General features: G+C 38.5%; 1 protein-coding gene and 1 long non-coding RNA gene across 4 annotated transcripts in view; one reads left to right on the top strand and one right to left on the bottom strand.

Annotated features, from left to right (window-relative positions):
- MACROD2 (mono-ADP ribosylhydrolase 2) overlaps positions 1 to 24,694 on the top strand; it is a 1,866,240-nt gene that overhangs the window by 568,266 nt on the left and 1,273,280 nt on the right. The gene's annotated exons all lie outside the window — the stretch shown is intronic.
- LOC116657924 lies at positions 1,677 to 23,239 on the bottom strand. Its single transcript, XR_004313098.1, has 3 exons — positions 23,076 to 23,239; positions 11,286 to 11,289; positions 1,677 to 1,688 (listed from the first exon to the last, which is right to left on the bottom strand). It is a non-coding gene; the product is annotated as an uncharacterized LOC116657924 (long non-coding RNA).

Here is a 24,694-nt window from a genome sequence, read left to right as displayed (position 1 = left end):
TTTAGGCAAAGAGTATTATCGTGACTAAGGTGTTTCAGCAGCAAACAATCTAAGTAATTAAATGATTTAACCAAGGTCACTAGGAGGGGTCTGCAGTCCACGCCTCTCGCACCTGCCTTGACTGTCTTCTTCACCGATGCATCCCGAGTACCTAAAATAATGCCTGGTACTTTGAAGGGTCTGTGGATGAGTTGATGAGCAGAGCTAAGGGAAAAAGGGAGTTCAGAATAACAGTTGCCTTCCTCATAAGGCAACATTACTTAATCTGTTTTTTTTTTTTTCCTTTATTTGTTTCTTTGTTTTGGAGTCAGTATAGTAGGATGGTCAAGTGTATTAATTCTGGAGCCAGACTGCCTAAATTCAAATTCCTGCTGTGTGATCTTCAACAAGTTGCTTTCTTCACTAAGCCTCAATTTTCCTGTAATGGAGATAATGATAGAACATATCTCATAAGATTGCTGTGAGGATTGAATGAGTTAAATCATGTAAAGTACTTAAAATAAGACCTAGTATGTGGTCCACATTCAGTATCTGTTGGCTGTTACATTAGGGATGGGCAGTCAGTGGCATACGATGTAACTCCCAGGGTCCCTCCCATGGAGACAGAGCTGGCGTTGGACAAGTGCTTCTGAAACAATGCAGAATCATGGGGGTTTAGGGTGGGTCCCTGAAGATTTGCACCATTGCATCTTTCCTTCCTCACATTCCACATTAATCCCCAGATTACTGCCACCACAGAAGTTTAACAGAGGCCATGCTGGAATCTCACAACCAGTGTGAATTTACTTCTATGGTAAACAACTGAGAATTTGAAAATGAGACAGTGAAGTGCACAGGAAGTCATATGGTCCTGAGTGTCACCCAAACCTGGTGTGGATACTGGCTCAGCCACTCAGGAGCTGCCTGTCCTGGAAAAATTAGCCCAACTCTTGTAACCTTTGTTCTTCATCTGTAAATTGCATGAAAAATTCCTCTTATATGATATAGAAGATTAAATAAGGCAGTATATATATTTAAAATGTCAGGTGCACCACAGGGATGTAGTGAATGGTTGATTTTATTACTTATTATTACAGTAAGAAGAATCTAGGGTCCAAGGGATTGGCAAGAAAACAATGCCCATTACCAATTAACGTGCTACTGTTTCATTTGCTTGCTTCTTCAGAAAGTGATGAGATAGACAGGTAGATAACAAGTACCATAAAAGTAACTTGTCTCAGAAGCAACACTTTTGTTCTTGGAACTTTTAGTCCCTTATCCTTGAACTGCTTGTTCAAATGATTCCACGAATTCTGGGACATCTCTGATCCTAAAGCCTCACTCTAACCAGGCTGTTTTTAGAAGGTTTTCAGTGTTCAAAAGAAGAAGAAGGAAGGAAGGAGAGAAAAGGAAAGAAAAGACAAGACTCCTTATTTTCCCTATAATTGGAGCTTGTTGATAATGAAGCTTTTCATTTGACTGTAGTGAAATACAGCTGTCATTAACCCATGCTGTCTTGTAAGATGCATGTCTCATGTGCTAGTCAGGACTAGCCACGTGAGCCTGCAAAAGCAAACAACCCCGGGGACTCAGGACTTAAATCAACAATGATAAAAGATGGTTTCTTTTCACAGTTCACTATTGAGTGTACAGGCACATTTCATCCTCACTCAGAGATATGGGACAGCAGAACCTCCATTTCAGACGTGCTAGTGGCCAGGAGAGGGGAGAGGAAGAGAACAAATTGTGGTTGGGCTCTTAACACATCTCTTTGGCCAGAAGATCTAGCCCTGGTATTCTTCACTTTGGGGCAGGAAGTGAGCTGGAAGAGGAATGAGCCAAATATTTGATGACCTTCATGACTTGCCGTTCTTACACATTCTGGTTCTCCTCCTCAGCTCACGGGATGGGGTTGTGCCTCTCTGCCCACTTGAATTAGCCACGATTGTGTAATTTGCTTTGGCCAGTGAAGCGTGAGTCACTTCCATGTGTCACTTCCATGTTGAAGCTTCAAGATCTAGTGTGCCATTGTTCTGTCCTTCCTTCTTGTCAGAGTGACCCGGATGCTGAGGGCTCTATCAGGCTGGGTCTCTGAGTGAAGACAACATGGAGAGAACCCCCACCCCACAACCTAAGGTGGGCGTGTAGTACGAGCAAGAAATGACCCATGTGTGTTAGGTCGCTGGGATTTGAAAGTTGTGTTACTGCAGCATTACTAGGCTATTCTAACTGATTCAGACAGGGAACATATTAGGATGAATTTTCAAAAGTTACAAAATTGTTTTCTTTTGCTCATGTAGATTTACATATCCTTAAAGTTAAAGAGCTGAGGAGCAGTTTTTTACTGTCATAGAGAGAAAAAACATTGCCTGAGCACCTCAGATTGGTCCATTGGACTAGCAGCTGTGGTGCTGGTGTGAATGGGTCATCACACTTGGGAGCACGGAGTAAGAGGGCTATGTTAATGATAGCTGCAGGGCCTTTACAGCTGTAGGGTTGGGTTGGCAGCTTCTTTTCTACTGAAAACAGAACATCATTTAGTGATCCATCACAAACACATCTGGTCTAATCACAGTGATACTGGAGATCACGTGATGTTCTTAATATGCTGGCTTTTCTTTTCCTTTGATTTAAGTGAGTTCACTGTGTACTTATTTTAAAGGGAAGAGTCGTAATTCCTTTCTTTTGTCCTATAGAAATCAGTGAAGATAGGAGGGTACCACTGGCGAGTGGGGGCAACAGGAGGTTTGTAGTCCAAGCAGATGGTTTGTGGGTCCTCAAGAATTCCACTACCTATTAGTCCCAAAATTGAGACAGAGCATTATGAACTCAGGTTCACATCCTACTGCTGACTCATAATGTGGCCTTGGGCAAGGCACTGAATCCTTCTGGATCTCAGTTTGCTCATCTTTAAAATGAAGATAATAATACTGGCATAAGCCAGAGGGATGTTGTGTGGATAAACTAATTAATGATTGTAAAATGCTTTGAAAGTGCAAAGTGTTGTGTAATTGTTAGGTGCTATTATTAAGAAGTATTATTAGTGTGTTGTGTTTAATTTTTATTAGGGCTTTTCTGTGCTTTGAAGTTAGCATCCACGTGGACTGTGGGATACGGATAAGTTTACAGATGTTCTGCTCTAGTCCCTTTTTTCGCCTGGAGAAAATATTCGGTAGCGAGGGTAATCATCATTATGAAGAGTATCTCTTCAAGATAAAAAGATAGAGAATGATCTTCCTTTCAAAAAATGGAAATGGCTCTAACTTTAAAAGTATCAATCAATTCTTTAAAACCTCACGCAGCCCCATGTTTCAGTAAAGCCTAACAACGTGCAAAATTTGAAACTTCAGGCATTTTCTGCTTCAGCATAGGACAGGAACTGCCCTTGCTCAGATAACTTTAAATCAGCTGAACCAGCTCTTTCTAATTTTCCCACAGTGTTTGCTTCAAGGATGAAAACAAGTGAGGTATCCTCCTGAGGAGAGAAATTCTGATCTGTGGCTGTGTTTTGCATTTTTAAAAAGTTACAACCACAATCCAAATTAATTTTCGTTTGCTTTATAGACTCTCTGTTGGGAAATGTGTTTCTAGGTATGTTAAAAACAAGCTATTCTTTTGAAGGTCAACTATATACCATGTTTATAGATGGCTGCACAGTGCAGCTAAGGAACACTGGCTTTGAGGCAAAAAAGTCTACAGTCAGGCCTTGGGAAGATTTGTTGTCAGTTGTGTGTGTGTTGAAAAAATAATTTAATATCTGCCTCAGTTTCCATGTACAGATGTGTCTCTGTGAAATAATTCCTCCTTATCTCACAGGGCCCTGGGAAATGTCAAAGAAGGTAAAAATCTTTGGAAAATGTTTTACAAATGAAATAAGCTATTCAATTTGTATTATTATTTTATTTACCATTTTAAATTATCTTCAATTTAATTTGTTCTTGAGTCAACAAGCCTGTAAACATATTTTCATGGGTAATGAAGATATTAAAAATTCAAATAATTTCCTTGAAACTTTCTTCAGTCCATTTCTTTTGTCTTAAAACCTATATAATGAGAAAGAAGTTGATATGCACTTTCTGAATTGTCTAGCAGGTAAGTCAAAGAGGTGTCAGGTATTTGGGTGGGAAGCTTTGTCCATTGGCTTTACTACTCTTAAACAGCTTTTTTTTTTTTTTTTTAATCCTGTGCAGACCTGCCCAGCATTACATTTAAAAATAACTAGGAACTGTGAATGCAGAAGAAACTTGTTTAGTTTGCAGAATAACTTCTCTTATCCAAGAAATCTAATGTTTAAGTCCAGGTCCCAAAAGCACTTTTTAGAATTTTATTTTTTTTTTGTGCTATCATAGGGCATAAATACTTCCAGAAGCTTCTGAGAGGCCTGAAGTTCTCAGGGCCTGGCCTTCTAGAGTCAGAGAACTCAAATACTTAGGCTGCCCTTGAGGCACCTGGTTTTCCCTCAAGCACTCCACTTCTTATGATGGCCTAAATCTTTGCAAGAAGGACAAATTCTAAAAACCATCTATTTTCTCTTCTAAAAATGGTGACTTCATGAAATGACAGCCAATATGCCAGAGCTGTTTATTCCCTCACAGATGTCAGAGAAGAGGGTGATGGCAGAGTTTTTAAGGTTTATTACCTCCTTATTTTCAGGCCCATTGGCAGAATGCCCAGTGGATGCTCTGGTGTGCCACCCAGCTCTCCCTTTTGGAACTGTGACACTTATTCCCCTATTACTGGGAGTGCTGTCTGAAGATGACTCACAGCTCAGCCCCTCTATTGGACCTGATGTCTACTGAAGGGAGCTACCTCCTCCAAGGTCATTCCTGCCTCCCTGGTGCTGGCTCACATCCAGTGACTGTTAATTTAGACACTACAAAACACAGCCCCTTGCCTTGATGGGGAACAACTCTGAAGGGCCATCCCAATCTGAGAGCTTCCTGTAGGATTGGCTGAGGCCTCTTTTATGACTGAACTGCAGTTAGGTTCTTTTCTCAACCCATCCTCAAACCATCAGACCAAGATCTAGGGTCAACTTCCAACATGCCATGGTCCAGGAAATGCTAGGTATGCTAGAGGAGAAAGCCCAGAAGACCATAGATTCTGACAGGAGCCAGAAGGGTATGTGTGAAACTGGGCTCAGAGGATGCTGGTTCAAAGTGGTGGAACATAAAGTTGAATGAGGGAAAGTTTATTGAATGGGAAAACTCTATCATGATACAGAATTTAATACCCTGTCAGTGATTTGGGGAGATGACATTAAATATTGCTGGGTTGCCTTTTGGAAGCTTGGAAAAAGTGATGGCTTATGGAATAAAAACTAGAAATGTCAGAATTACTGTGGACAACAGTGGATGAAGGAATTAAAAGGCTCAGAGAAGCTGGCTTAATAGATTAGATACAGATAAGGCTGGAAACCCAACCAGACGGCCATACTCTGCAGGAGGACCTAGAGATTGTTCCGTTTACCCAAGTGATGATGAAATCAAGACTGAGAGGTGCACCATTTCCTCTGAGAAGCTGAGTGGTAGCTATTCTCTGTTGGCCAGAAAGGGTGACTGAAAGGATGCTGTTATAGACCTGGACTCTCTGACAGCTAATGATGGACACAAGTCTGGCCCCTGTGAGAACCAAGTAAATCCTGGTGAATGACAGAGGACTACCACAAACTCAGCCGAGCCTCGAGTACATGGTTGACAGCCATTGATCCAGCAAAGACACTCTTTCCCATCCCTACCTGGGAAGAGGAACAGAAGTACTTGGAGTTCACTTGGGTTAGATGACAGTAACATTTTAAATATGTCTGGCTTACCCTCTGAAGCGACCTGGACTATCTGAGGAATGCTGAGACATCTCCATCATCACATATCTTTTTCAGAAATGAGGCATTCATTCCCTCAGTTGCCAAAAGTATTGACTAATGATGATGCAAAATTAATTCCCTCAGTGGGACTTGAAAGTAACTATCCTACCAAGGTCATGACCCGTACCCAGGAGGAGCCTGCATCTGGGGACTGGTTAGTGCAGGGGCACAGAAGCCTAACCCTGCTGCCAGTTCTGAAGGGCTGCCCCAGGTCCAGAGGGCCCAGGGGGATTAGCTGAGGTCTCTGTTACAACCACATTGCTGTTCAGCCCCTCCTTCTGTTCAGCCCTGCTGCTCTCCCTTCTAGACGTCTTTCCTGAGAGAGTGTCGCGGTAAATTCCCGCATGCAAATGTCTGCCTCAGATTCTTGTTTTGAGGGGAGCAGAACTTAGATCTCATCCTCAACATCAAAAATACAATTCAATTTAAAAGTATTTATGTTTTAATACTTGCTTATTTTTGATTATTTATTTTAGTTGATACATTTTCACTGGATAGCACATCCAAAGCATTCCTATGCATTCTCCTTACACACATTTTGATTCTTAAGACCTATGTTTTTTATTCATTCTATTTGCTTCAACAGTTGAAGAGCACCTGCAGTGTGCCAGGCTTTCTGGATTTAATGGCAAATCATGCCTGACCTGATGGTTGAATGGGAGAAGCAGTTAAATTAACAGACAATTAAACACACTGTGATTAATAGAGCATGATCTGGGAGTCCATCTAGATTGTTGAGCAGGTAACAGAGAGAGAAATGTGTCAGGTTTTCTGAAAAAAAGTGTCTGATCTGAGCCTTCAGGATAAGTAAAAATTATTTACGTAAAGAAATGAACATGTTTAAGGAGTGGCAAGTGTGAGGTAAGGAAAGAACAGGTTTGGAGATAAGAAAACACTTCACAGGACCAGACCATGGTACAGAGAACTGTTGACATTTATTGAATTTCTCCAGGCAGGGGAGGCATATGGTCGGATTTTAATTTTGGAGTTCCTACTCTAGTCTAGTGGAAGTATAGAGGATAAAATAGGAGACCAGCTAGGAGTTTCTTGCAGGAATATAGCTAAGGAATGATGGCTTAAATACTGTAGTGGCAGAGGAGATGGAGAAGATTAAGTTGCGGATTCCTGAGATAGAATGAAAGTTGAATCAGTAAAAGTGGCCGATGGACTGATAGGGAATGTAGAGGGGTTAAAGGTGCCTCTTGGTATCTATCTGCTTTGGGCAGGTAGAAGCACTGTTTAACAAAATAAGTGGAGGTGACGGTCATACATGGAGTGTGTTTATATGTGTTGAGGGCAATGCAGAAAAGGTGAGCTATGATGACTTCATTTTTATTTGTCTTTTGAGAAACTTTGAGATTTCTATCCAAAGGCAACTGTATGAGTGGAAAGAGAGATCTGGGCTTAGGAGACCACTCATATCCACAGTAGAAGACCTGGGATAATCTCATCTAAGGAGCAGATGTGAGGTGAGCAGGAAATGAAGCTGGAATTGTCTTCAGCAAAGATAGTGAGAAGATCTGTCTGTGTTCATCTTCCTCTCTGTAGGAATCTTGATTTATAAGACACTGTTTAATGTGGTCTTTTATCCAGACTCCAGAGTAATTAAGATTTCTTAAACTTTCCTCATAGTTCTAATGATAAATTTCTTTGGAACTGTGGCCAAGTTTGCTATTTTTCCATTTAGTTGTATAGACCTGAATCAGACACCTTATATTTATTGTTACCATATTTGACAAGATCAGCATTAAGAAGAGTTTCTAGGATGGCATATGCTTCACTTCCCCAGGAAAACAGGAACACACTTGTGACTTCTCTAAAGTGGATGCCCCCAAACAGTTTCTGCGTGTCATAATTGAGCTCGGTTTTTAAAAAACCAGTGCAGACCTTGGACAAAGCAACATGAGAAGACATTGTTTGGGATGTCATTAGTTCTGCATGCCAGATCATTTAAGTAAGAAATGTGTTTAGTTATTTTCACCCCTTAAAGAATATTTCTGTCTTTCCACTAAATGAACCAGAATTTAAACAAACGTTGGAAAGGCCCTCAGATATAATCCAAAACAATGCAGTCTTTTGATTTGTGAGAATTAATTGTTGTACTTCATTACTTCAAAACAGAACTTTGTTTAAGCCTTAAAAGCAGATGACACACAATTATCTTTAATAATGAGACAATTTTCTTGCATTGCAATCTTTGTTTATTAATTATTTGGGGAGATGTTAAGTGATTTTTGAAGCTTTGAACATGGAATGAATATATAATTAATGTGTAGACTATTTCAGCTGCATGTAATGATATGAAGCTGTAGGGAAGGTGGCTTTTTGAAACCTGGAGTGATTGGTTTCAACTTTTCTCTCTGACTCCTCTTCAAGTGTCCAGAAGGGGTAATGAGTTCACAGACTCTGGGAAGGGTCATGCTATAAAGATAGACTATAAACTAGCTTTGGAAACTGGGTGTTCTTCCTCTAGCCAAGCCCTTTTTTCTTCCTATCCTAAAGAACCCTAGTCCATCTTTTTATTTCCTGGTTGATCTTTTCTGTTTGCTTATTTGATTTATTGAAGTATAGTCAGTTACAATGTGTCAATTTCTGGTGTACAGCATAATGTTTCTGTTACACACACACACACACACACACACACACACACACACACACACACATACATATTGTTTCCTGGTCTACCTTAACATTTATAATGCTCAACTCTAAAACATTAAGGTTTGTCCTCATTTTTTTTCTGTCCCAAAGAGACACAATCAGAGCAGTAGCTCCTCATCAGCTCTTATTCTGTGGCAAGCTCTCTATTTATTAACCCCTTTAAGACTCACAACAGCCCCATGCATTGGCACTGCTATAATCCCCTCTTGATAGATGAGAAATGAAGACGGGGAAGGTTAGGTAACTTGGTCAAGGTCTTGTGGCTAGAAAGTGATGGGACCAGGATTGAAGTCTTGGCATTTGGGCTCTTGAGCTCGGCCTCTTAGCCATCGTGTTATGCTGTCTTTCAACAGTGTGAACTTTTTAAACAACATGAGACATTTGGTGTGCTACAGAATGCAATTGGGGGATTTGGGCAAGAATGGAGGGAAAAAAAAAAAAACAAATTCTTCACAGGTGGCTGAGATTAAACGAGCCCAAAAGCAGTAAAACAAAGTGCTTTTTTTTTTTCATTTTTTTGTTTGTTTTGTTTTGTTCTCCCTTAAACTTGTTACACAGTCAAAAGATAATTTTGACTAGCTGAACTTGTTTGAGGTCTTAAGGAGACCCCAGAGGCTCACAGATCAAACTGAAGTGAATTAAAATTAACAATTGTTTTCTGAAAATTGGTGCAACTCTTTAGGCCTTCTAAACAACATAAATCATATATGCAGATTACCTCTAATTATAATGTCTTTCCCTCTAGATTATTGAACTCTTACACAATAGGGTTTTAATTAGTTCACATCAGGCTGCGTGCCTAGAGTTTGAGTAGAAATATACCCACTGTCAAGAAAAGAAACTCATTTAGGTATTTATAAGCATTTCAAGAAGACTAACAGAATTTAAATCTAATAAAGTCTCGTTATCTACATTGGAAAGAGTTGGGTACTGTCTAATCTATATTGAAGTATGTTTGGGACATCTTTTCAAGATGATCCACAGATTTTTAGTTGAGTCCAAGGATTTTAAACACTTTCCCTCACCTCTAGGTCTTCTACATTTCCCTGCCTAAGAAGTGTGCAGTTCAATTATGGAATCACTTTTGGGGTCTTTGGACCTTCAGATGTTCCAACAATTGTGATTAGTCCATCTCTTACTAAGCTAGTTTGGGATTATCGGTACATTACTATTTGTCTCCTTTTTAAAATTGTTATTGATCATTTTTAAAGAATATTGGGATACCTCATGAACTTTTATGCCATTGACAATCTCTGTATCCTTATAACTTGAACGAATATGCTTTTGGAATGAGCGGGACAATTGGAATCTTAGATAATGACCACCTGAATAGGCAAAAACTTGGGTTGTTTTCTAAAAATTCTTAGCTGTAGTATGTAATCTGTAATTTATTACAATGGGATTTTAATTGCCAAGCTGTCTTTTCTCTGAGATGAGAGGTCTTTTTTACTGTTTTTCATTCAAGATGGAGAGATTCAGATATAGGAAATACTGATTGTATTGTTAGTCTAAGTGAAGCTCAGACAGCAAGGCAAAGGGGCCACACTGGTTCGTGAATGAGGTTACTTCCTTCCATTAAGGGTAGCCATTCAAAATCTGACTGAACAAAGGAGAAATTCTGGCAAAAATTAGTCCTTAATTTTCTCTTGACACATTTAGGATTTAATTTAAACACTATGTCTAATCTAGAGTCAGGATTAAAAGTTAGGAGTGAAAATATTAAGAAACTTATAACATGAAAACTTGCTTTATTCGTAGATCTTGTTGGGTATATGGTGGGATAGGTAAAAACAGATTTGTGAAATGTGGCAGACATGGGAAAATGTAAGAAATTGGCAGCCACATGTTTGATTTATGTAGGAAAATAGATATTTAGCAAGTATTCCTATCCTGTTTCCTTGAGTACATAATGGTTGAGTGTCCATCTCCCCCGCTGAGCCCATTTCCTATGTCTGTGCTTTTGTTTGTATTGCTTTTATATTGCAGTTGATAGTATCTTACAACCATCTTGCTATTGTTGATCTGTGATACTCCTCATTTAGTCTGGAGAGCAAGAAGGCAGTACATACTTAAAAGTTTTTTGTGCCCATGCAGAGATATTCCTTTAAAAGTGTGATAAACATAGTTAAATAATTTGAGGATTTTTTTTGAAGTAGGATTTTTTTAATGCCAAAGAACTCTGAACTCTGACATAAACAGTCTCAGATAGTATTTTTAATGTAAATAAAACAAGAAAAGTATATTGAGAAAAATAATCTCAGAATTCTTTAACTTTTTATTAAGCATTATTTTATTAACCTATTAACTGCTAATTGTTTCATGGATTTATTGATCATTAGTTTGATTATCACCATTTGAGCATATATTGAGATTTCTCATTTACATGAAAGAAATTACAACTTTTGTAACTGTGTTAGGTTCCCATGGCTTCTGTAACAAATTACCACAAACTTAGTGTTTTAAAGCAATAGGAATGTATTCTCTCATGGGCTCATAAGTCCATTGAGACTACATCAGTCCAAGTCTTTTTAATTTAAAGACTGAGGCTTCATAACAGCCTCTGAACCATGTCCAGCGTTCACCTGTTGCGTGCTACCAGGTTACTGTGCCTGAAACACTGCCCTAGGTTTTATCACCTAATTTTCTTCACAGACATATTGTTTGGCTCCTTATTTCATGTGAGGTTAAATCTGAACTCAGCCTGTCTCAGTTTGGCCACAGTCTACTCTTTCAGCTTCATTTCCAATGTATTGCTCACCTTATCCTTGGATTCTAGGTAGACTGCTCTGTTCAAAGCAACCTGAAAATGCTATTTATTTTTTCATCTCCAAGTCTTTGCATCCTCTTTCCCCTTCCAAACACATGCCTTTTTCCACCTTGCCTTTCAAGTCTACTCATCTTTGAAGACTCCTCTGAAATGTGGCCTGAGGTAAGGGTTTCCCTAAGTAACATCTGTAATATTCTTGCTTGAGTTGCACTGATCAGTGGATATGTCATACTTTTGGAGGATGAATGCTTAATGGAAAGGGATTATGTCTTGTCCATTGTTATATTTCTTTATAGTGTTTTACACAGAGTGGGCAATTAGTAAATATTTCTTAAATGAAATTTTACATGCTGCAACTGGAGATAAAATTTGCCATTTCCACATTGACTTGTATATTTCTCTGTCATTCCATGTGTTGCTCTGATCACATATTATTTGTGATAAATTTAAAGTCATAAATTTGTGACTTTAAAAAAGTTAAATTAACACTTTTTAAAATCACTGATGTTCTTTTTCTTGAAAATAAATTCATTATAATTTAATCTCAGCTATCTATGTTAAGTGGAGACCAGCATGGGTATTTTTTTTTGAAAGTGGAGAAATAATTATAAAAGTAGTACATGTTCATTAAAGAATTCAAACAATTCAAACATGAACAAATTCAAAAGTGAAAATTATTGATGCATTGATTTAATCAGCACATTTTGCATTTTAGTGTGAGGTTTTGAGCTTTTTTTCCTTTGTGCATAAAAATATATAAAAATTTAAATCCATGTTCCAAGTATCTACTGCGTGACAGGTTTGGTTTTGCTTGGATGTCGGTGAAGCTACTGGGATTCTATTCTATATGACATTTCATTCTGGGGCCCAGGCTCAGGGAGCAGCCCGATCTGGGGGGTGATGGAGACAGGAAAGAGAGGGAGAGATGAAGAGAGAGAGAGGCTGAGAAGAAACATGGAATTTTAAGCTTCTGCTCAATTGTGGCAAATATCACATCTTCTCATATTCAGTTGGTTTAGAGCCTGCTTTGAGATTGTTTTTCAGGCGTAACGTTTGGCCACAGTTTCGGCTCTCCTATTGTTTGCTTCCTCCACATTGGGGCTGCAAATTTATTTTCATCTGTGGTTCCATCAGCAGAATTGTTCAGAGAATTTGGGCAAACGGGACTTCTTGAGAGGGTTTTATCTAACATACCTATAAGGCTACCGATACTGCGGGGCATGGAGGTGACAGCACAGTCTGTAGGAAAGGCCTCTGTTTTCAGTGTTGAAGGCTTTTTGTTTTGAAGATGTCCAAAGGAGACCCAACATGTAGAAGTAAGAGCCCTAGACCTGCTCACTCTTTAGTCAGAAATTATACGTTTGACTGTGACTGACAGTTCTGGACAAGAAGCTATGGCCTTGAGGTATTCATCTTGAAAGGATGAGAATAAAGAGCTTAGACCCTGCGAACTCAGGCTGCTTCACCTCCTTGTGGTCTGCGGGGAAAACTTCTCTAGTCTTCTGTCCCAGGCAGAGCAACCCCCTGAGTGCAAATTTCAGTGAAGTTAAGGAGGTGACGGTGCATCTTCACGGAGTTGTCTTTATACTCATCTGAGAAACAATGACAACAACAACCACAACAAAAACTGCAGAAAGATCCTGGGGAAGGTTGTAGCTCAAGCGGTAGAGCACATGCTTGGCATGCACCAGATCCTGGGTTCAACCCCCAGTAACTTCTCTAAAAATAAATAATTTTTAAAAATCTAAATACCTACCCCCTGAGAAAAAAATAAACTGCAGAAAAATCCTAACGAGAGTGTTAAAAAAAATGCAGATATCTCATTTGGACAATCACCATGGAGTTACTCCTGTGTTTTCCAGGACCAGGCACCCGTGCGGGCTCCCTGGCAGTGGAGTGGCATTGCCACTGTTTGCTTATTGTTATTACAGTTTACCACTTGACTTTTCCCCAGTGCTTTTATTCAACCTGTCAGAGACTGCACCAGGGGTTGCTTCACTAATCCCACCAGCAAAGGTCCAACAGAGCCAGATTTGTAGCTCGAGAAGCCCCTAAAATGCTCCTTTTCTAACTTTCCAAAAAGCAGAGGCAGTACTGACCGTGCTTGCAGTAGAGAAAGCTCACGGATGCTGAACTCTCTGTGCTCAGAAAGAATGTCCCATCAGAATAGTGTCCAGAAATGAGAGGGCCTCCTCTGCAATACACAGGGAAAAAGTGCCAACATAAATTATTAATTGTGCTGATAATTTTTATTAATAGATCATAACAATTACTTTCTGAATGATGGATTTATCATTGAAACAGACAGACTTAAGTCCTTATTTCAGTCTTTTCATAAACTATTTTGAGCAATAATTTATTCATGTAACTTCTTATATTGTAGTCTTGATTTAGGCTGAAGTCTTGAGTAACAACTATTAGACATATGATGAATGTTAACCATTGGGTACAAGCATCCTTTGAAAAATCAAGAAGATGAAAGCAAAGTCAAGAATATAAAAGTAATTCTCACATAATACTGAAGTAAAAAATGTAAGGATGTGATGACAAATGGTAATAAATATGGAGTTTTCCCCAGTGATACGAGATACATTTGACAGAATACAAAATTTTAAAGACATTTTTATAAATGACATTAGTCTAATGTTCAGTCAGAAAAAATGGAATTTGATTTATGTTTTGCTTTACTGCATCTATTAACTTTTAAATACTGTACAATTTGTTTTCAAGGTTTATTTATCTTCATGTTTACTTGATATAATTCTATTGCTTATTACAATACACAGAGCTAGTCCTCTACAAGAATAAGAATTCTGTTAAAATGTCATTTTAATGTGATAATGAATGGAAATGGAGTTTAACTCCATTTTATTTTTCATGATAGAATTTGTTTCAGAAGTACCTCTTACGCCAGGAATATTTGGGAGTAATGTTTATATGGGAGATAGGTGCTTATTATCTCTGTCATTTCATCTGTAAAACTGAGATGAAATGAATCTCTAAATAAATCCTATTCACTCCCCTTTACTGTTTTTAGAGGCTATAGTAACTATGATCTGAATCTATGCATAGTTCGCCTCACTTCACCCCCAGAATATCCCCACTCTCCAGGCTTAAAGCTTCTCAACTGCACTCCCTTCAAACCCCCCACCGAATAAATAAAACCAGAATATGCTTGGACCCATACTGTCTAAAGCTAAGCAGTATCTCTGGTAGGTAGTTTAGAAGTGTGGGGTCAGTAACAATGAAGTAAAGAGATAATGGATATGGGCAGGGGGTGGGTATAGCTCAGCAGTACAGCTCATGCTTAACATGCGTGAGGTCCTCGGTTCAATCCCCAGTACCTCCATGACAATAAATAGATAAAATAAAAAAAAAATTTAAGAGACAATGGATATTAAAGAGTACTTTTCTCCTTTGGAATTTTATTAATCTGGAATTAACAAAGGGTTAGAAGAGTCTTCTTTTCTGTAGGTCTCTCTCTCTCTCCTTTCTTCCTTGGGGGCCACTGTAGCATTTACACTTACATCACTGCATCCCTTTCTGGGGCTCCAGAGGAAACACCTGCAATGCTGAGACAAGCAAGGCACGACTGATCCAGGAAAGCCAAATGGGAGCCCTGTAGAAGAGAGAAAATGATGCACAGAGATTTTGTGTTAATCCATCATCAGGCTGACTAGATGCCCAGCCTTCTTACTATTCATACAGTCTATACCTGTGCACAAATGTTTGTTATATAATTTTGCAAGAAAAAAATGTTCTAGAACATCTTCAGGCTTATTGTACTTTATACCTACAAGCATTATCTGAGCACCTGTTAAGTGGAAGGGACTGTGTCCTATGTCAGAGATATAAAAAATCAACAAAATATGGCTCCCTCTCTATCTGGGGAGGAAGGTCAAAAGCAGATCAATTACAGGCAAGGTGAAGGGAACCCAGGAGAGGAAACCACTGCTGCTGCTGGAGTCTGTCTGCTTAAGTAAAGTCACTGAATGGTGGAAAATTAGAACACATATGCAGACCCGAATTAAAGACAAGAAGCCCAATAGCCAAGATGTAGAATAATAAGAAAGAATAGAACTACTGGATGGAGATGGCTTTCCAACCTCTATAAGCAAGATGTGGGTTGTTAATATGAGGCACTTACTGGGCAATGAAGAACTGAGGAGAGCCAGCGGGAGGAGAACTGACACAGAGCAGGGTGGAAGGAGAAGGAAGCTCTGGAAGGCTTCCATCCAGTGCTCTTAGAGCTGCCTTTCTTTCCATACGGGTTTAAAGGATTAGCTTGCCTTGACTTGTATATTTCTAAGAGAGCTCTGCTGGTATACCTTGATTTCTCCCGCTTTTAGTACAAAAATAAATTCACCCTGTGGCGGATGTTACGATCACTTTTAAAAAACACCCTTCCGATAATGATGAGTGTGCCCGTTGGCCACCTCGATTGCAAGAGCTGCACAAACCGGCAGTCCTACTAGGGCCATCGGTTTATCATCATTAAACTGCCTGATTGGTAGGTATGTTGAAAAGGAGACTGAGTGAAATATTGAAGTGAACACCAGAGGGAAAAATTATATCTGAGTCTTGTAAGTTGTCACCCTGCTCGGTGTCTCTGTGTCCACCAGCAGCACCCTGGAGGCCTAATCACGCCTCCCGGGTAGTTTGACATGCGTAGACTTTTTCTTCATTATGATTTGCCAATTCCCGATTGTTCACCCTGTACTACAGCAGTAATCTTTGTCATTTTTGAATTGGTGTCCAGGTGGCTGCTGTCACATTACATCCATTTTTAGATGTCCCTCAAATCACTGAGGTGAGATGCAGGTTTCCGGCAGTGGGATTTTTTTTTTTTTTTTTAAGTTTTGTCTCTTCAGTGGAAGAGAAATTTGCTGTCATCTTTGACAGCTGGACAAGGAGAGATTGCAATCTCATTTTCCCCTCAGTATTTTCTACCTTGGCAAGCATCATGACTAAGCAACATTTTAGATGGTTGACTTCCGAAAAACGTTTCCTGTCAAGCTCCTGTCAGGATTTTGGAAGTCAGGGAACAACTTCTTTTCAGTTGTGATTTTCTATAATTTTGTTTTTGAAGTCTGAATTATGATTTTTTTCTTTCTAAAGTTTTCTTTTTTTTCATAACCTAAAGCTGGGAAGAAAAGGATGCTCAACGCCTTCTTGTGTTTAGTGTGACGTAGGGGTTATCCTCTGTATCACTGGTACCTGTGTATTAGTGGTTTCCACTGATAGAATTCTAGGATGGGATCCTTTTTGCTAGTGGTTTAAATTATTATTGTTATACTTTAAATTTAATTCTAGCTATCAAGAGTCAATGTCTAGGTAACCTTTTAGTGACCATTTTTAGGATATCATGTGGTTTTAAAAAATCCCATCGCATTTCATACCTGCAGATACAGCAATACATTGAAAGGAAATGGAAATTCCTTCCCTGTCGTGTAAACCTCTCCAACCTTCTCTGTTTTCTCCTCAGTCCCTAAAATTGTTAAGAGCGAAGGAGGAAAAGAAATTGGGAGCTAAGTTAGACATTCCAGAATTGCTCTCTTAGAGCTAAGAGAGTGAAAGTCTTTAAACATACCTGAAATCTTTTTCTTCTGCTTTCTTCCCTGCTTCAAAGTTCCAGCTTTCCATAGGCCTTGTTGGGCTCTCCCATTTGGGCCACCCTGGGGTCACACTTCTGCAGAGGGAACTCAACATAGTTGTTGAAAATGAGGTCTTAGAAGCCTTGCCCCAAATCTGATTCTGCTGGGATTTGTGGGACTTTGGGCAAGTTCCTTATCCTCTCATTTTCCGTTTCCTCATCTGTAAAATGGGCATAATGAAAAGAGTATTCACATCAAGTTGTTTTAAGAATTTTCATGAGTGAATCTACGTAAAGTACGTAGGTCAGCAGCGCAGAGCAGGCATTATGTATGCGTGATAGATAAGAGAAATACATGCTGACTGAATTTATACCCAGCCTCCTCTCTTGGTACAGGGCCGCTGGATGTCTTACCCAGCAGTGGTATCGCAGTTTTAACCTCAGCAACATAATATTTGCTCACTTGTTTCCAAATTAGTCCCCTGGGTTTCCTGACTAATGTGGAGGAATTAATAAGTGTAATTCATTTGCATTTTAGCAGAGTCTAAAGTAATCTCACTCCCTCTTTTTTCTATTGTGAGTAAATTTAAAATTGTTTTTAGTAGATCCAATTCATCTCTTAAAGGAGTTAACACATCATTAAGGTACAGGTACCTTCTTCTTGAGCTTACTCAATTCACTCATTCTGTGCCCAACTTTATGTAATTCAATTGATCCTTCCCTGTGTGAAAATGTTTATTATTATTTATCCAATTATCTTAGAAGGGTCTAGTGGAACCTTCCTGGGGTTAATTCCTGTGGCTGGGGAAATTCCTTTAATCAAGAGTCTTTCAATGACCCATGGCCAGGCAGGACTGCAGTTTCACTCAGCCACAATCAAGATACACTTACATAGTCAGTGGAGAGACTTCTCCACCATTTTTTCTCCTTCGGAACAGAAAAGCTATCATTCAATAAAAAGTCTAAAGGCTTGTCTAATTCTCTTGCAGTTCACATAGCCAACTACAGCTGTACACCATCAAAAGTAGGATTTATTGAGCTATCACTCAAATTCCTCCTCAATTCAAGTTCTTAAGTTTCAGAATTGTTTCAGTGTTAGGTCTGATACACCAACACACAGGGTACTGCACAGTATAGCTCGAGTCATTCTAATGGAGAACGCCACTTTTTGTAACCTCGCAGTAGGGCATCATTTTTGTCACTCCCAAGTACATGGACCCCCCAGTAGGATTGTAAATAGTTCTTCTGAGCACCCCTTCCTCTCCTTTTCTTCCACCACCAGGCTCTAGCAGGGGTTTTGTAATATTTTTTGTGCATGTGTGTTGTGGGCTTCTTTGGTACCTATGGAGCCCTCTTCAGAATATTTCAAATTCATAAAATAAAACACAAAAGAATTACTTAGGAAACCAGTTATATAGCAATATATGTATGAAAAATTTAAAATAAATTTGTGAAATAATATTTTTATGTGCTTTTACATTAACACATGAAATATCAAGGGCTAACAACAGCTCTAAAAATTACTATAATTCCTGTATAGTGACGGGTACAAACAATATTTTGGGGTCTTTGTATCAACTGGAATGCAATAAGAAAGTATCTGTGATTTCTCCTGTTGACAAAGTCAGAGGTTTTCCTGAAACCAGTTTGATTTGTTCCCAGCATTCACAAGTGAAAGAACTCAAAAGTTTCAGTCAGGTTCATAAAAATAGGGATTTTTTCCCACCCAAGTTCATGGCCCCTAAGTCCCTGAGGATAGAGAGATATAGGTCTCATTTTCTACCACTGAGGAGCTTAGACTCTAGGGGGAGAGGCTGTTCCCAGGTGGGGGCTGTAGCACCCTCATAATCTCCATCAGCCTTCCAAATGTACCTACAGGGAACTGCAATATTAAGAAGAAAGAATGAAATCTTAGGTTAAATATGAATTAAGTTATCTTTAGAAAAAATAAATATTTTTAGTGTTGCATGTCAAAATCCAAGTAAGACTTGAATGTGTTCTATGGGAATGTGATGTAACACATCCTCTAGCTCTGTCTTCACAGTACTGTAGCTGCCCACGGCATGTCCACCTCCACTAGTTCTCCTGTATGGTGATCTGGAGACCTCCTTGGGTTAAATAAAAATGTAAATGGATACATTTAATGACAGTCTTCAAAAAAACACTGTTAAGTCAGTGCTGGGAACTTGGAGGCTGAGCGACTGGGCAACCATTACAGGGCAATTGATCATATGGGCGTATTGTGAACCTGGAGCCTTTACACAATTCAAAACTTATACAATTGAGGGCTAATGTAACAACATACACCTGGTGTTTTTGTTTACTACTGTGAGTGGGACCAGCATTTTTGGAAACTGGAAACACTTTTAACAAGCTTACGACATTTCGTCGATTTGAAATTAGACAGCCTTGATGAACTTTGAGAGCAGTCACAAATTTAAATTTTATAAGTAAACTGAGGTGTTAAAATATTTTATATTACTTTATAACATACCATTTCATAACTTACTCTTCCTGAAAGGAAATGCAAAAGGAAAAGGAACACTAATTTAATTGACAAGGTAGGAGGTTAGACAGGTTTTCTTACCCCCAACAGTGATGCCCTGTAGGTGCTGACTGGCATTTGTAGGACTGATGGTCAGATGAATGTGGCTCCTCTGGTGACTCTGTGTCCTTTGTTCACAGCTATTGCCTCAGCTCCTGCAGAATGCCTGACCCTTGGTGTTCTTTAAATATTTGGTGAATGGACATATTAGAGAGTAAATGAATGGACAGGTGGATGTGTAGATGTGTGGATGGATGGAATTAAAAAAACAAACACACTCAAACCTCAGTTCCTCCTCTAGGACATGGGAATAATACCTGTCTGATGAGATTATTGTGAGAATTAAAAGCAATAGCATACAGTCGTCCCCTTGTGTCCCTGGGTGATTAGTTTAGGGCCCCTCAGTTACCCAGATTGGCAGGTGCTCAAGTCCCTTATATAAAATGGCGTCATATTCTCAAGTAACCTACGCACATCCTCCTATATACTTTAAATTAGCCCTGGATTACTTGTGATATCTAATACAATGTAAATGCTATGTCAATAGTTGCTGGCATGTGGCAAATAGAAGTTTTGCTTTTTGAAATTCTCTGGAACTTTATATATTTTTAAAAAATACTTTTGATTTGTGGTTGGTCAAAGCCACAGGCGCAGAATCCTTGGAAGTGGATGGCCAACTACATTTAAAGTACTTAGCAGGTAGCTAGCACATAAGTGCTGAATAAACTATTGCTTTAATAAAATATAAAATTCTGGTAATTTTAAATCACTGTATTTTTTTTTTTTTTGCCAACCATTAAAACTGTGCTCCTGTGAGTCTAAGAAACAGACATGAATTTGGATAGTAGTTTTGTATTCTTTGTACCTAGAAAGTGACATTTCATTGTGAGGCAAGGGCTTTCTTTTCATAATCAGGAGCCTGGTACAGCTGGTTAACAACTGGTAGTAGCAATAGAAAGATATACGTAGTCTGTTAGCTAGAAAGCTGTAATCAATAAATGTGAGTGTGGGTCTTCAAAAGCCCATTTCAAAGCTCTTTGCTACTCTATAGTGGCTTAGTTGCTTTTTTTTTTTTTTTTCATTAAAATAAAAATTTTGATCTATCCTCATAATAGAGTTTTCAAAAATTGTTTTTATAATTTAGCATTCCAAGGACATTTTATAGTTACAGATTATTATCTGATAATTTTTGTCCTATTGTCTTACCCCAGTGTCGATTGATATGTCATTATTGCAATTTTCCAAAACTCTCTAGATAGATATCTTTAAGAGTCAAGAGTCCCATTTTACTTAAGTTTATCTATCAAATATGCAATGAATGAACTATATTTAAAAGTAATGCTTGTATGGCAGAACATTGAGGCTGTTCATTGTCTGCATATATAACATGATATTATTTTTATCTCCTTGCCCGATTTTTGGCTACAGAGGCAGAATTCTATCACTCTTGTGTTCACATATCAACTATAGTAGTAATACCAGGTACTATTTGTATTTGTGTGAGCATAGAGTGGGTGACCAAAAGCAAATAACAGCAAGAAGAAACAAATCAACAAAAACAGGATGGGGGCAGGTCAAGCAAAGCCATGGGAGGGAGAATAGAAAGGGAAAAAGGTCAACATGATGACTTAAAGAATACTATGTTCTGATAAGGACTTTATACTTGTGTGTTGACCAATATTTAGAAAGAGACCAAAGCATATTATTTTCACAGGGACAATAATTATTTTAGAATTACTTCTTGTAATTGATAAATAGCTTCATTTTAAATCAAAGCCCAACTTTTTGAAATTGTTTTACCTTTTAATGCTACTTTATCAATTTTAAATTCCTTCACTGTAATATTAAATAGAACTATAAAGTTCTTTGAAAAATAAAATATGCTATCTAGGTGCTTCTTTTCTTTTTAATTTGATGAGTATTAAATGTATAAGCCAAACTACAAAATACAAATAAGACATGAATTTAATATGATTCTGTTGCATTTGTCATTGGAGCTGAATGAATAATATCTTCAAATCAGTCTTTTCATTTTCTGATACTTTTTTTACCACCCACAAATTTTCATATACTGTAAACTTTTTCCTCTTCTATATCTGGTTTAAAATAATAAAGTGCTGAGAACTTAGAATTGACTTCTGAAGACTGACCAGATTATACCTCAAATCATGGGATGGCTTGCTTTCTTCCAATTTAATTTGATTGAGGTGTGTTCAATTTGTAATCTTTTAAAAATTATTTTATTTTACTAAAATGTACCTTTGTCACCCAATTAGCAACAGTATTTTTTAATTTATCAATATTTTTTATCATGGGTATTGTTACAGCAGAATATAAAAAATAAATAATAAAATTTTCTTCTAAGAGTACAATTTAACTTCATCTTAAAAAATACTCATCTATTTTTTTAAAACTATACATACTTGGGTAAAAAGAGGCTCTCTGACTTCAACTTATGACTTCAGAATTAAACTCTAGAAATAAATGCTATGGCCATCTAAAAGTTTATATTGACAAATTGTATGTATTTTAAAATTATAATGCAATATTTGTACACAGAATAACTTTACATACATTTCACTTACATTACTGATATATAATAGTTACCCAAACTGTCTTGAGAAATGAGGCTTAATATAGATTCTAAGTAGAAGATCAGTCTCAATTACAACATTTCTTTCACAACTAATAAGAGAGAATCCAAACATTTGCTGAATATAAAGAATGTCCCATGCTTCGTGGTGTGTTCTGGGAATTCCAATATATTTTAGATGAGAGATGCTGACCACGAAGGAGCTCACTGCTGTGCTCACTGGCAAAGCCGGAAGGACTCTGGTCCAGAGGAGGGGACTGCCCTCCATCCACTGGCCTCGGTGCAGCTCAGGTGGAGACCTGACTGAGTGAGTGAATGCAGCCTGGCAGCCTGGGAGGCCTGAGTGGAGGGGAGGGAACAGCACAGCTTTAACACGAGGGCCCACTCCTGGGAGAGGGGCCATCAGGACTCGGTGCTCGGTCCCCTGGCTGGTGTGTAAAAGCTCCTTGTGATGTGCTGGTTCTCGCGACCTCCTCCAGGAACTTGAGCACCTTTAGCATCTCCGCCATCTCTTCTCATATAGACTGCAGGGGTCTCTCTCTCTTCAGTTCTTGGATGAGAAAACTGATTTCCTTCCTCAAGCTTAGGTTGGCCATCATCAGCTCCCTGTAGGTGTCAGCGAGGCTGCGTGTATTTACCGGCTCCTTCTGTAGCCCGGCGTCCTTTAGAGTTGTCTCCATCCTGGCACACTCCTGTTTGGCTACATAAAGCAGGTCGATGAGGTGGCACTTCTCTTGGATCTGTGCAACCAGTGTTTTTGCCAGTTGCTTTTCACGTCTTCTATTACGTTGACTTGTAACAGACTGAATAAGTCTGAAAGTAAATAAAATACTGAGCAATAAGGTGAGGACAGGTGGACTCAACGCTGTCTCCCAGTGGAAGCTCTGGAACATGAGCTGAGAATACAGGCCTTTGGGGAGCAGTAACATCAGGACCGCACTCAGTGTCTTCAGGATCAGCCCAAAGCCAAGCTCTGCAGAGGACAGCAGCCCCTCCATGGCACTGACCCACCCAGGGCTCTGCCCAGTTGCCGTGGCTCCACCAGCCACAACAAGCCCCCGGGGACACCCCAACATTCCACCTGGAACCCAACCAGCAACTGACATCCTGGATTGGTCAGTTATCTGGTCATTGTCGGTGGGGAAGAGGGGGGCTTGTCAGAGGAGAGGGTTGTAACTAAAATGTCATTTTCTCCGTTACTGTCTTAACAGTTATTTTTTCTTACCTCTTTCTTTTTGTGTTTACATCCATATAGAATAAAAATATAGTGAAATGTATCAATGTAAAGTTTATGATTTTACAAATCTTTCAAATTCCTAACCCTTGACAGTATCAGAAAAGTCAGTGTATGAACCATATGTTTGAATCACATCCATTAACACAGAATATATACCCTCTGTCACATTTCACTGGAAATACACACAAACTCACGACATGCATCCATCAGTTTGATGATGGCTGAACTTGATAAAAATGAAAAAAAAATCACAGTGTATTCCTTGATGCCTGTCTCTTTTGCTCTAAGTAGTGTTTTTAGAGCTACATGGTTTTATTTGAATATGCCATTCATTCTGTTTGTAGGGCTGAATAATTTGACCTTGTAAGATCATATCACAAAGTATTAATCCATTCTCTTAATAATGGACGTTTGGGTTAGTTCAAGTGTGGGTTATTATGAATAAATATTTTTGTATATGTATATGCACGCATCTTTTTTCTAAATGTCTGTTTTCATTTCCCTTATGAGGTGAATACCTGGGAGTAGCTCTATTGGGTAGGTATGTGCTAAATACTCCTTCATTTTGAAAGAGATTTCTTGAGGTATAATTTATACACCATAAATTCACTCATTTAAATACAAAATTCTTTGATTTGTGTTGTGTGTGTGTGTGTGTGTAAATGTGCAGAGTTGTGTCTCCCTCACAATCCCATTTTAGAACAATTCTATCACAGGAAAAAAAAAGATTTCTTAATCCATACTTTTGTTTATTGGCTTCATTTGACACAGTCAGTCTCTCTCTCTCTTTGAAATGCTTCCATAATATAGATACCAGTTCAATACATTCTACCATTTTATAATTGTTTTTGTTGCTGGTTTCTATTTTTTTTAACTTTTTTTATTGAGTAATAGTCATTTTACAATGTTGTATCAAATTCTAGTGTAGAGCACAATTTTTCAGTTATATATGAACATATAGGTATTCATTGTCACATTTTTTTTTTGCTAGGAGTTACCACAAGATCTTGTTTATATTTCCATGTGCTATACAGTATAATCTTCTTTATCTATTCTGCATTTTAAAATCCCAGTCTGTGCCTTCCCACCCTCCACCCCCTTGGCAACCACAAGTTTGTATTCTGTCTATGAGTCTGTTTCTGTTTTGTATTTATGTTTTGTCTTGTTTTGTTTTTAGATTCCTCATATGAGCGATCTCATGTGGTATTTTTCTTTCTCTTTCTGGCTTACTTCACTTAGAATGACATTCTCCAGGAACATCCATGTTCCTGCAAATGGCGCCATGTTGTCGGTTTTTATGGCTGAGTAGTATTCCATCGTATAAATATACCACTTCTTCTTTACTGAGTCATCTGTTGATGGACATTTAAGCTGTTTCCATGTCTTGACTATTGTAAATAGTGCTGCTATGAACATTGAGGTGCAGGTGTCATTTTGAAGTAGGGTTCCTTCTGGA

Source organism: Camelus ferus, chromosome 19 (genome assembly GCF_009834535.1).
Source record: "Camelus ferus isolate YT-003-E chromosome 19, BCGSAC_Cfer_1.0, whole genome shotgun sequence".
NCBI classification, from domain to species: Eukaryota; Metazoa; Chordata; class Mammalia; order Artiodactyla; family Camelidae; genus Camelus; species Camelus ferus.
Note: the sequence above shows the minus strand (reverse complement) of the source record. Positions and strands in the feature narration are given on the sequence as shown.